We start from the raw sequence: 13,745 nt of genomic DNA, 5'->3' as shown, positions 1-13,745 counted from the left end.
AAGTTGCCCAGACTGGGCTCAAGCTTGAGATCCTCCTGACTCAGCCTTATGCCCAACACTACAGTCTTCTTGCCTGTAGGGCCTCCAGGATGAAGCTGAGAAACAACTCCATTTAAGAGATGATGGAGAGGCCCATCTGAAAGGAAAACCCTGCATGCAAAGCAGGCCTTCCAGCCTGAGTCGGGGGAGACTGTGCGGGGTTCAAAACCCCGAGACCCCAACGGGGCCTCCCAGCCCTGTGCAAGCTGCGCATAAAGCGAGGAAACCGAGGTCGATAGAAGCGACTCCTCTCCCAAGGCCCCCTCCAGGGAATTCCGGACAAACCTGGCCTGGGGTTCAGCGGTCTCCTGACCCACACACTCGGCCATGGGGAGCCCCGCAGGCCCCCGCAGGGCATGGCGCACCGCTGCCCCACACACAGATGATGCTGTCTGTCGGTCCGTCTGCCCACTGTGGGCGCAGGGCCGCTGGTGCGCAGCTCAGCTGCCATGGCAACCACAGCCCTAACAACTTTGGCATTTCCACAACCCCGATGGATCCGGATTCGAGATTAACATTACAATGGACCGGTGTTTGCATTTAATTTCCTCTAATTGGCTTTTACAGAACCTACCCGTCTGGGTTTCGCCTTTCTAACAATGGGGCAGAGAGCTCCCGCCAGGGACAGCCTGGCACCAGCGGATGCTGCCACCTCCTGACGTCCTCGTCCTCGGAGGACACGGCCTAATGCCCTCGCTGGATCCCAGACAACATGGGACCGAGGGACTGAGCAGCACCTCATCAGACCTGAGGAGGGGCCCAAAGTGGGACAGAGGCCACGGCACAAGGTTGGTCCCTGCACTCCAGGGCTTTGCCTACGGGGACGAAAGACCTATTTTTCAGAAAATGCCAGCCCCTGAGATGTGCTAGACAAGGACGTCGGGTACAAGGACCACAGGGGACAGCAGGAAAAGCAGATCAGTTGCTTGAGATGAATGCTTGCTTTTTGTTTGTTCCCTTGTTTGTGTTTTTTGAGGCAGGATCTCACTATGTAGCCCAGGCTGGCCTCAAACTCACAGCAATCCTCCTGCCTCAGCCTCCCGAGTGCTGGGACGGCAGGAGTGCGCCACCACGCCCGATGTTGGGTTGCTTCCTGAAGGAAGTGGGTGCTGCCCGGTACAGTGGGGAAAGACGTCTGGGTTCCCAGCAGAAGGGCTCAGAGAGCGAAAAGAAAATAAGAAGCCTGCCAGAGACAGAGTCTGTCCCCCGCTGACCACCTCAGTGGCCAGCTGGCTGGGGTGGAGGACAGGAAGCAGCAGGACCTGCTCCATGCAGGTCTGACCGGCCATGGTGTACACAGGGGACTTGGGAATGACACAGACTGGGTTTGGTAATCTATTCTATTCATTGCAAATAACACACAGCCTGGCCTAGACAAGAAAGGGCTTTCTTTGTGTCACAAAATGAAAGAGCTGGGGGTTGAGGTCTAGGGCTCAGGCAATGATTCAAGAGCCTGTCAAGGACCCAGTCTTCTTCAGCTTCATTGTTCTGAGCATGCTGATTGCAGCCTCATGGTCACAAGAGGGCTGCCCTACTTCCGGAAGTCACATAGGCTTTCCAGACAGGAAGAAGATGGATGAGCCAAATGCCTGCCTTTGGGAGCTGGGCTCTTTATTTAGAAAGGGAGTTGGGCTCTTTATTTAGAAAGGGAAGCCCTTGCCCTGGGCCTTGAACTAACACCTCATGGCCGAAACTCTCTGGCTTCCCCTGGCTGAGAGGTCAGGCTTTCACTTTCCAGCCTTCTGGGAGAAAAGAAGCACCTGCTGTTCCCTCTTGTGCCTCCAGGGGCCAGCGCCCTCATTTCTCTGCTAATGGTCACCTTCCTGTGGCTTCCTCTGACCCCCGAAGTAAAACCTCACTCTCCACACACCTAAGAGAAAGGAAGCTGTATGACAGTGACACTTGCACCAAGTGTTCCTAGCACCATATCCCACAATAACCCAAGGCAGAAGCGGCCCCAGTGCTTGTCATAGATAAATAAACCCAAGAGGGGGCTATTCGCACAAGGGAATAGTATACAGTCCTATAAAAGCAGAAAGTATGGATACGACTATGACCCAGTGGAGCTGCACTACTTTATGCTTAGTGTGGGGTCCACACAAGGAAGATGCAGAGTCTGTGCTTACCTCACCCCCCAGGTCAAATGAGCAGATCCTGAAGTCTTCTGGCTGGGGACGAGAGGGACTGAGGAGGCATTCCTAACAGCGGTGGGATTTCTTCCTGGCAGTGTTACGGTTTAGATCTAGATGTCCTGTGTGTGACGTGACTGGACCACAGGCTGCTGAGCTCATCAGTGGGTTCCTTCCTGGCTGACTGTGCTCTAGGAGGCAGGCCCTGGCTGGAGGAGGTCACTGGGGTGGGACCTGGAAGGGTGCGTTCTTGTCCCCGGCTCCTCCCATCCCTGTCTGCGGCCATGAGGGGAGCAGCTCCCCTCCGCCAGGTCCCTCTGCCATGCTGTTCCTGCCTTGGAGCCAAATGACCATGGACTGACACATCAGATGTGACAGGGTCTCCCTATGCAGTCCATGCTGGCCGGGAACTTGTGGGGACCCTCCTGCCTCAGCCTCCGAAGCACTGGAATGACAGGTTTGTGCCACCACACCAGGCTAAACTGTACATTTTTCAATGGGGGTGTGTGAACTATATCTTAATATTTAAAAAAAAACTGTCCCTAGAAGAAAAATTCTACCTCTTCCCTGTCCCACTGCTGAAGCACCCCCTCAGCCCCTTGCCGTTTCTTGCTCACAGAAACCTCAGCCTGGGAAAGCAGCACCTCTGTCCTGACTGTCCAGGACACAGCTCCAGGGGGACGGAGGCGAGCGAGAGCTGGGCAAAGGGCTAGGCTGGGGCCCTGATGGATGATGTTGTTCCCCACCTGGGGTCAAACCTCCAGGCCCTGCTTCTGCATAAACAGCACAACACCAGGTCCCTGTCCGTTTCCATGGCGATTTGACAGGCCCAGAGCTCTGCAGAGGACCAGGCTGTGGGAGCTCCGCAGCACTGCCCCGGGGAAATCCCAGGGGCTTCCAGGAGGAGGCAGCCTGGAGCAGGCCAGGAGCTACATAGCTCTTCTCTGCCAGGCTCAGTGGAGACCAAGACGCCTTCTCTCTCCTCATCACTCACAACCTAAAACTCTTCAGGCACGCTGTCTGTGCCCAGGACTGGCTCCTCGCAGCCGGATACCAGCAGACAGCAAGTTTCAAACTGCGCCCACCCCAGCCCCTCTGATCAGTGCGGTGACACCGAGCTGTGCTGTCTGCCCAGCTCTGCAGACGCGTATTCTCAGGACTAGACGGCAGGTCGCTCCCGGGCTCGGGCGGATGAGAACGTTTTCCGGTTTCCTCAGGGAGGCTCCGGGCCTCACACCTCACAGGAGGGAGACAGAAACACAGGCCGACCCTGGGCAGGGCAGGGACTGTGCTAATGTTCAGGAAGTGCATTTCCAAACCAGGGGCCAGAAAGGAGCCGGGCAGGGCAGTGCGCCCCTGTCATCCCAGCACTCTTGGGAGGCTGAGGCAGGAGGAGCCCAAGGTTGAGCCCAGCCTGGGCTTGTAGCAAGACCCTGTTTCAAAATAAAAGAAAAAAAGGGAAGATGTTGTAGCTCAGTGCAAAGACCCTGTGTTCAATTCCCAATACTGAAAAAAAAAAAAAAAAGGAATAAAAGAAAAGAAAAACAGAAAGACACTTGATCCTCAAATGAGACTTGGAAGAAAGCACCGTCTCTAAGTCCCAGGCACCTGACACCTGGGCTTGGTCTCCAGTCTCCACTGCACATGGAGCCGGGCTCTGTCCCTCGATGTCACCCACGTCACGCTCAGCCCCTGGATGTCCCCAGTACTGACAAGCATGTGCCCAGCTGCCGCCCATAGGGACGCAGGAGCCCTTCTTCTCCGAGCCCCACCCAGGAGGAGGGACAGAGCGACCACCCAGCTGATAAAGTGCTGTGCCACCTTCAGCAAATGCCCGTGAGCCAGGCATGGTGGTGCATACCTGTGAGCCCAGTATTCAGGCAGGAGAGTCGCCACAAGTTCAAGGCCAGCCAGCACTACACAGTGAGACCCTGACTCAAAACACAAAACAAAACAAAACGCCTGTGAATAACAGATCAAGCAGCTGAGGCATGAGCCGTCCAACAGGACACTGGCCCTCACCCCACAGGGACAGTTGTGGAAGGTCTCGCCCCCAGATTGACAGGAAGTCAGCGCAGACACGCCCAGGTCCTCCTCCAAGCAACAGCCTGTGGCTGTTCCAGTTTCCATCTGAAATACCCACCCCCAAAGGCCCAGATGCTGCTTGGACAGCAGCCTGTGGTGCTCCTGGGAGGTGGTGGGACCTTTAAGAGGTGTGGCCTCATGAGAGGCAATGAGGTCATTGGGGCGTGGCCTTTAAGGAGCTACTGGGACCCACCCCTTCCTGTGTCTGCCTTTACTTCCTGGCCACCATAAGGTGAGCCGTTTCCTCTGCCCTGTGTCCATGCCATGAGGCCATGATGCCCTGGGCCACCACAGGCCCCAAGGACCATGGACTGAAATGGGGCCAAAATACACCTTCCTTCCTTTGAAGTTGTTTATCTCGGGTGTTTTGTCCCCACTGACACCGGGCCTTTGGGCACAGATCAGTGCCTGGCACATGGCAGGTGACTGCTGAGCTAATGTGTGCCACTCTAAAGGGCAAGGATTGTCCATGCCGAAGCTGGTGCCCCTGGCTTTATGACGCGGTGTCATGGTTGTTTTTGATAGATGGTCTCGTGCAAGGAAGCGATTCCGGCAGGCAGGAAGAGGGGAGGTGTTATGGTGTAAACAATTAAGCAAAAACAGAACTGAGCGCCAATCATGCCAGAAATCACGGTCTGTGTCACCTACAGTGTCTGACCTTTGCCTAGAAAAACGCACTTGTACTTTTTCAAGAAATATCACCTTAAAAAAAAAAAAAAAAGGAAATATCACCTTAAAGTGTACTGCTTCTCCAGGACCACCGGGGTACCCAGGAAACCACGACACACCTGGTCTCCATGGCAACCCAGCTGTCTCCAGTGATCAGCAAGCAGCTTCCTGCCTTGATGTTGGATGCGGAATTACCCGAGGACCTAGCGTCTGGAAGAACAAGTTCTGAACACAGGAGCCATATTCATTCTTTTTAAATTTAGCTTCCGTATGGGAAGATCCTGAAGTTATGGTACCAGACGTGATGGAATTTCGCTGAGAACTGCAATTTTCTTTCTCCAGATCATAAATACCAACAGAGGGCTATAAAGAGGTGATTTGTTAACTGTCCAATCTACACTGAGTCGGTAGCAGAGGCAGGCTGGGGTTTCCCACATTTTACAGCAGTGTTATTTGCCTAGAGGATGCCCAGCACCCCGCTTCCCTCTCCTTCGTCCACCCTGAAATTAATCTTTCATTTCAGCCGATTTCTCTGATGCCTGGCCTCCTCTTCATAACGGTCCACTGCTGCTGACTCAATATCCTGGATTCAGAGAGATTCAACCTCTGAAAATGTCGGGAGATAACAGCCCTGGGAAGGAGGCCACCGAAAGACAGGCACGGCCCTAACGAGAGACGCAAGGGCCCTGCTTAAATCCAGTCAAGCCAGCGTCAAGTGCTGGCCGAGTCGACCCCAGTCAGAGCTGGAGGGAGCAAGTCCACTCTCTGCGGGTCACACAGGAGCAGCAATGACAGGAACTAGGAAGGTATTTTTCAAACACTGAGCTAGTACTGGGTGTGGTGGTACAAGTTTGTAATCCCAGCAGTGTGGGAGGCTGAGGCAGGAGGATCGAGAGAGAATGCAAGCCCAGCCTGGGCAATGTAATGGTGACTTGGTGAGACCTTCCCTCAAAATTAAAAAAAAAAAAAAAAAACCAGGGCAGAGATATAGCTCCCTGTGAGGCCCTGGGTTCCAGCCCCAGCACTGCAAAACCAAAACAGACAAACAGAGATAGTGCACACTTGGCTGGATAGACAGACAGAAAGGAGATAATTCCTGGACATGCAGAGACAATGAGAGGGACCTGAGGGGCTGGTGGTGTCAGCACCCAAGGGAGCTGGGTGTAGTGGTGCACGCCCATAATCCCAGGATGGGGAGGCTGAGGCAGGAGGATTGCTGAGTTCAAGGCCAGCCTGAGATACATAGTGAATTCAAGGTCAGCCTGAATGATACAGCAAGATCCTGTCTCAAAAACAAACAACAATGACAAGAAGCCAGGGCTGCAAAGCCTCCTTCCAGGTCCAGGCACAGGGAAGAACCAGATCCGAGCAAACGCAGACGAAGCCCACTGTGAGTTCGCTCTGCCACACCTGAACGCTGGGGAATTTCAGGAAGACTCGGGACATTTTTGTTTTCTTTCTACTGAGTTTATGCACTTGCTCAGTGTTAATTCCGATTCCGGGCACAGATGCTAAGGATATTTCATGATAAATTCCCGTTGGTTCAAGCGACCACAGGTCTGGAAGCTGCAGGTTCTAGCCAGTGCGGAGATTTAAAAAAAAAAAGGAATCCAGGAGCAAATTAAGAGGATCAGCAAGGGCCGAGGGTGCTTGGGTCTCCTCTTAAATCATTTTTCTTTCTAACTGCGGAGGTAATACCTGGCCACTGGAAGATGGAGAGAGCACAGGAATACAGAAAAGCAGGAAACAGAGACACCCACAGTCCCGCCAGGTCCTGCCACTGCCTGCGACTCTGCGTTTCCTTCGCTTCTGTGTTTGTTTGCTCTCTGGCTTTTCTTGCCTCCCAAACGCATGTGAACTAAAACTCCGCATAACTCTGCCTCTTGCCTCCAGTCCCGCACTTAGGAAAAATGCTCCAACTGCTGGTTTCCAACCCTTCTGGCTAATTTCTACATCCACAAATGTGCTAATTTCAAAAGAAGTCTTAGGAATTTGCTAACAAGACCAACTCAAGGCAAAATCTGGTCAGTAGTTTGCGCTGCTAGATATACCGTTAGTTTGGAAATAGTACAATCGCGTGTCTTGTGTGACACTCCCAGATGCTGACCTGTCTCAAACACGGAGCTCAGTCTGCCGGTCTGACACTCGGGTCCGGGCGTCCTCTCGCTCACACGCGCTCCTGTCCTCTCCGCCTTCTTGGCGGTGGTGGTGGTGGGGACTGGGATGGAACCCAGAGCCCTCACACTGAACTCCCTCCCCGCCCCTTTCATTTTTTGTTCTGAGACAGTCACTAAGTTACCCAGGCTGGGCTTGAACGTGCCGTCCTCCTGCCTCAGCCTCCCGGAGTGCTGGCTTACAGGCGTGGGCCACCAAGCCAGGCTGACCAGGCTGATGCTGTCCTCTTAACCTCAGATTCCTTAGTCCCAGAAGTTAAAAGAAAAGGTTAGTTGGTGGGAGCCACACACAGAGCTCTGCTCCCCAACTTCAGCCCCCCACTTCTCCCTCCTCCCCTGTGCTCCCTGCGGCAGCTGCTAACGACGCTGCATTTTCTAAGAGCTGAGTTTTTCTTGCAGTCAATTTAGCTGGACGAATTCTCTTCCTGCCCCGCACCGGGTACACTCCAGCGTGCAAATTTACATTCTCCTAACACTTCTGCTGAACTGTAGGGCGGATGGAGGACTTAGTGGTTATCCGGCCCGAACCCCATTAGACAACTGAGGAAGGTGAAAGGTGGAGGAAGTGCTCCCCATGCAGAGTCAAAGCCAGATGCTAAGGATGCATAGGGCCCCTCCAGCACCCAGGGGCCCATGATGGTTTTTTTTTGAGGGGAGACACTGAAGGGTTGAACTCAGAGCCTTTACCCTCAGCTCCATGCCCAGCCCTTTTTAGTTTTTATTTTGAAATGGGGCCTCACTAAGTTGCTCACACTGGGCTTGAACTTGAGATCCTCCTGCCTCAGCCTCCCAGGTGTTGGGATGACAGGTGTGCCCCACCATACCCATCTTCTCCCACAATTTTTTTGGGGGGGGACCAGGAATTGAACTCAGGGCCTCACGCTGGCCAGGCGGGCCCCGTGCTGCTGAGCTACAACCTTGGCCTGTTGCACAATTTCAGTGAATTCACAGAACAAAATGTGGTAGACAACAACATGCACAGAAACAGCATTAGAGCGCTGGCCTGGCCACTGCACCTTCAGGCAGCTGCCGAGATGTTTAAATAATTCAGCGCCCGCCAACCTACAGCTGAGCGAGTGGGGGCGGCCAGCTGCAGCCGCACATCTGGGCATGCGTCACGCTCCAGGCTCCGTACCAAAGAGGCAGGGTCCACGAGGAGAAATCCACAGGGCCCCTAAGAACCCTGCTGCCACCGTCAATCTGCATTCTCTTACGCTGAACCCTCCCGTCCCTCCGGACTCCTCCTCAGCCCCGCAGCAGGCAGTGGGAAGGTCATAAAAACACTAACCCAGCATGGCACTGCCTGCCTGCCATCCCAGCACTCTGGGAGGCTGAGGCAGGAGGACTGCAAGCCCGAGCCCCGAATGGGCAACTTACTGACTTGGCAAAACTCTTGTCTCAAAATAAAAAGTGGGGAGGGAGGGAGGCTGGAGACAGCTGAGTGTGAAGGCCCAGGTTCAACTCCTGGTGCTCACAGAAAAGCGCACAACTAATTGAGCAGGAAAGGGCTGTGCAAAGCAAGGCCCAAAGGTTGGGGTGAGTGCTGAGGCTGTGACAATGGCAGTGCCGGTGACCTTGTGGCTGGTGAACGAAGACAGGTCCTGGCCACGGGATAGGGGCGAAGGGTGGCAGTGAGGGGCCCTTCCTGTCCCTGCCACATGCCGACCTCTCACCCCACAGGGGGCTCAGAACGACCACCGGCTCACCCAGCTCTTCTGAGGGACCTGGTTTGCAAAGCACCACTCCTCGGCCCCAGCCCCGGCCCCAGGCCCAGGAAGAAGAGGCCAAGCCCGGCCCAGGATGTGGCCGGGATGTCTACGGAACCCCCTCTGTGGCCAAAGCAGCAAGCCCCTTCCTGTGCCAGAGGGGGATAAGCTGCTGAGCCGTGAGGCAGCCCCCAATTCAGGGTCACCCCTGAATTGGTGTGACCTGAGGGGTGCTTCTCCAAAGCTGTGAAGCTGTGAGGATGCTTGGTGCTGCCCTCCAAACTCCACACTGCCCCTGGGGCCCTGCTGGAAGCCTTCACATGCATACCTGTCACTGCTACCGACCTCAGATGCCTTAAACTCGAATTGGAAAAGAAATTTTTTTTTTTTTTGTCTTTTTGAGACAGGGTCTCGCTATGCACTTCAGGCTGGACTTGAGCTCACTTTGTAGCCCAGGCTGGCCTCGAACTCGCAACAATCCTCCTGCCTCCTCAGCCTCCCGAGTGCTGGGATTGCAGGTGTGCACCACTAGGCCTGGCAGAGAAGGGATATTTAGTAGCAGAGGAAGCATCACCATCCAAGATTTAAAAAGTGGCAGCAGGCCGCATGTGGCGGCGCATGCCTGTCATCCCCGCACTCTGGGAGGCTGAAGTAGGAAGATCCCAAGTTAAGCCCAGGCTGGGCCGTTTAGTGACTTAGCATGAACCTGTCTCAAAATTAAAAATAAAAAAGGTCTTGGGATGGAGCTTAGTGCAAAGGCCCTGGGTTCAATTCCCAGTAGTTTAAAAAAAAAAAACCTGAATTATGGTAGTGGTTGCACAACTCTGTCAATTTTCTGAAAATCTTTGAACTGTACGCTTCTTTCTTTGTCTGTTTTTTGTTTTGTGGCAGGATCTCACTACGCAGCCCAGGCTGGCCTTGAACTTATGGCAATCCTCCTGCCTCAGCCTCCCTAGCACTAAGATTACAGGTGTGCATCAACACACTGGGCAGAACTGTATAGTTATAATGGATATATTTTATATGAATTATTGCATCTCTTGATATAAAGGGAGAAAAGGTTGAGAAGGGTCTTGCAGGTAAAGGGCACAGGAGCAAAACCTCGGAAGATATGGAAAGGGGAACCACACACCCCCAAAGCTTTCTTCCTCCTTCAGGGTCCTGGCAACCTTGAGCTCAGAGCTGCCCTAGCCAGGCTGGCAGCCCGGAAGCCCATTACCTGCCCCTCCAACCCCAGGCTCCTGGCTTCCAGCCAACTTGGGCTGGACCTCAAGTGAAGGAAAAAAATAATTACAGTAGCACCCAGAAAACACAGCCACCCAGTTAGCAGGTGCTGGGAGTGTACTAAGTTGTTTGGTTTGCGTTTGGTTTTTTGAAACAGGGTCTTGCTATGAAGTTCAGGCTGGCTTTGAACTCACCAGATAGCCCAGGCTGGTCTCAAACTCGCAGTGATCCTCCTGCCTCAGCCTTCCCTTTGCTGGGATGACAGGTGTGTGCCACCCCACCCAGCCTAGGTTTATTTAGGTAAAGGAAAAGAAGCCCCAAGAACACCCCTCTCTTTAGTCGTGCCCCAAAACTGCAGAGATGTGAAGCTCTGCCTCTGAAATTCAATCTGACTCGAAATGACGTGGCCAAGGCAGGATGCTCTAAGGTTTTATTGCGCTTTTGCGATGATAAAAAAGAAAAAAGTTCTTTAGACTTGCACCGTGCTCAGCAGCACCTAAGAAATGTTCCACCTGGGGCTGGGGAGGTTGCCCAGTGGAACTGTCCTCCTCTAGAAATGTCCCGCCTGTCAAACTGTATTGATTACCTGAACTTTTATGACAACTTGCACCACTTTTTTTTTTTGGTTAAAAAGTGTCTTGAAACATCCCTTCAGTCAGGCAAGTGACACTAAGAGAGCCCCTAAACCCACCCAGCACCTCCATACACAGTTATCTCTGACATCCCAACCAGAAACTCAACCCTAAGGCAAAAGGACCAGATTCACAGATGCACAGCTCACTGAAAACAAGGAAGTAACTCAGCATGACCGAAGAAAACGTGTGTGGTGGCGCGCACTTGTTATTCCACCACTTGGTAGGCTGAGGCAGGAGAATTGACATAAATTCAAGGTCAACCTGGGCTACATAGTGAGTGCAAGGGCAACATGAACTATACAGTGAGACCCTGTCTAAAAAAATTTTTTTAATTTTTTTTTATTTTTGGTGGCGCACGCCTGTAATCCCAGCACTTGAGAGGCTGAGGCGGAAGGATCATTGCAAGTTCGAGGCCAGCCTGGGCTACATAGCGAGTTCAAGGCCAGCCTGAACTGCATAGTGAGACCCTGTCTCAAAAAGACAAAATAAATAAATAAATAAATAAGGCTTTGAGAGAATGGGAAGCCCCCAAAATAGAGCATGATTAAAATCTACAAGTGTCTGCTCACCCTAACTCCAAATGTACCTCCCACTCCAGCGCAATGACGTCAGGGGTTCACATCCTGGCAAAACGTGCAGAATCCCCTATCAAGCCTGGGCTGGAGACTCATAAATTCTAAGCATCCTCCCACAGCAAACAAGCACAGTTCAGAACTTGCTGGAAAGCCAAACCCAAGCCCAATCTAGATAAAACTTGAGCTGCCCAGTCACTTCACGTTCAGGGCCAAGGCTAGCCTAGGGCCCCTGCTAGCTACCATCCTGGATGTTCACTGGTCTGAGAGTGACAGTGGTTCTCTGCCAGCAATCCTAGGGCTGGAGTAAGCGGGGGAGGGGGGGACACGACGACATGGCAAACACCCCGGAGAGCACGCTGCTCGCTGACACCCGGCGTGGTAGTGGAGACAGCACAGCCCTGCCGAGGCCAGCACGGTACTGGAAGTGCATAGTCTGAAGGCAGAAGGTGTGGGCACTCTGAACTGCACAGGGAAACTCACTGGGGTTGCAGGCAGGGATGGAGCCGGGTAAGCACCAGGCTTTGGGCAGCTGGAACCTCTGCACCAAACGGAGACCAAGCTTCTGCCATGGCTTGGTTTTTGAATTCTGCCCAGTTGGGGCGGAAATAGGGCAGAAGGTCCATTCCGAAGCAACACCCCCCGACACACACAGTGGTTTCCTTTCTCTTCAAGCCTCTCTCTGGGAGGGCTTTTGGGAAGGGACAGGTTCTTGCTGCAGTTTGGGCAGCTTTCTTTTCTTCTGGGGTTTTCTGTTTTCTGCTCTGTTTTCTGCCATCACTGCTAGGGATGTGATTCCCAAAGCCACGTCTCCCAAGCAGTTCTGACACAGACAGTCATGCTCCACCTTCAACACAGCGTAAAAGTGGCACGCCACAGGAGCGGCCAAGGCTCGAGGGTGGCACCACAGCCCACAGCCGGGGAAAGTGGAGCCCCTGGCCTTCCCTCTGGCACATGATCCAATAAAACCTCAAGAGCCCAGTAATTACAGGCACTTTCAAAAGTGAAACAGAAATAGACCTAGGGCCAAACACAGGTTTGCTGGAGACAAAGGGCTGGCTTCAGCTAGCAAAACGACCAAAACAATACAGCTTTTTGGTCTGTCTCCTGAGCTTTCAAAGCCAGATTGGTTTTTGAAAAAAAAAAAAAAAAAAAAAAAAAAAATTGAATCTGATGATAGGAGAGAGCAGGATTCAGATCCAAAGCCCTTTCCTCCTGGAAGGAATAAAATCACCGGATGAAACAGAAAACAGGATACATTCGAAGTAAGCCCAGCACCAAATCAGGACGCAATCAGCTTGATATGCCCTGGCTAGCCATCACGGGGCTGGACCCCGGAGTCAGGTACTGCTGGTTGGAACTGCGTCCTACACCGGGGCAGGGGGGCCTGCAGCTCCTCCCGGCCGCTCTGAGGCTCCATTTGAGAGCCCCGGGCACTTCGAGGCCTGTGCTGCCCAGCTCTCTCTGCCACCAGGAAGGGTCCCGGGGGAAGGAACCAGTGCAGTGGAGAGAAGAAATGACTTCAGCAAGGACTGGCAGCCCGAGCTGCCTTGTGGGTGCCGAGCAGGTGCTCAGGTGAGCTCACCCGACTCCTGCTAAAAGCAGCGTGCGTGGCCAGTCGGTTTAGCTCTACCCGTGGTCGGTCCCCAAGGGAAATACGTGTGTAAGCGAAGGTGTGAGACTAGAAGGACGGGTCTCATGCTGACCTCCGCTGACGCACCAGGCTGATGCCAAGGTATCCATCCGTGTGGGACTGGAGGTGCCCGACGCCCAGGCCTGCAGCAAGGTTCTGTGTCCTGGCAGACAACCTCCCTAACGACAACGGGGTGGCATTTGGGTGGCCAGGCCGGGAGCCCCAGACCGGTGCCTGTCTGCCGGGGGCGGCTCTTGCACACCCGTGGCGTGTTCCCCGGAGACCAGGCACTTGTTGAACAAAAGGTATCCCGACTTGCAGTCGCTACCTTCTGGCCAGGAGAGGGACCCCCAAGACGGAGCGCAGGAGCCTCTGGTGAAAACGAGCGGGCGTCCGGCGATCCCGCGCACCCCAAGGCCCAACGCGCAGCCCCAGAGGAGCCAAGCAAGCAGCGCGGCGGAAACTTTAGCGAACCTGCCGCTTCTCGCTAAGTTGCGGCCAGGAGAGAGGCGCAGAGCACTGCGTGGGGGTGGTGAGAGCCTCGCCCACAATAAAAGAAAAATAATTCTAAAGAGAGAGAATCCAACGCACGCAGCACCTACTACGTGCCAGGCATTGTGCCAGGAGCTGTTCCATGCGTTCCCGTCCCAACCGTCGCCATAGCCCCCAGGGAGCAGCTGTCTCCTGGCGCGCAGACACAAACCGCGACCCCGAGGGTGGCGCGTCCGGCCCGGGGCGCAGTGCCGGGCGCGGGAGGCCGGGACTCCGTTCGGCCCCTGTCCGTGGCCCGGAGGAGGCGCCCATCAGTGGGCGCCGGCCCACGTGGGCCTCGCGGACCGAACCCAGGCGCGAGCTCCGCACTGCACGGCGCGGCAGGGA

General features: G+C 54.2%; 1 protein-coding gene across 2 annotated transcripts in view; it reads right to left on the bottom strand.

The window, feature by feature from the left end:
- Hpcal1 (hippocalcin-like 1) overlaps positions 1-13,745 on the bottom strand; it is a 54,695-nt gene that overhangs the window by 40,421 nt on the left and 529 nt on the right. The window lies entirely within an intron of this gene.

The sequence above is a fragment of the Chinchilla lanigera genome, unplaced genomic scaffold (assembly GCF_000276665.1).
Source record: "Chinchilla lanigera isolate Chin_1 unplaced genomic scaffold, ChiLan1.0 scaffold00086, whole genome shotgun sequence".
Lineage (NCBI taxonomy): Eukaryota > Metazoa > Chordata > Mammalia > Rodentia > Chinchillidae > Chinchilla > Chinchilla lanigera.
Note: the sequence above shows the minus strand (reverse complement) of the source record. Positions and strands in the feature narration are given on the sequence as shown.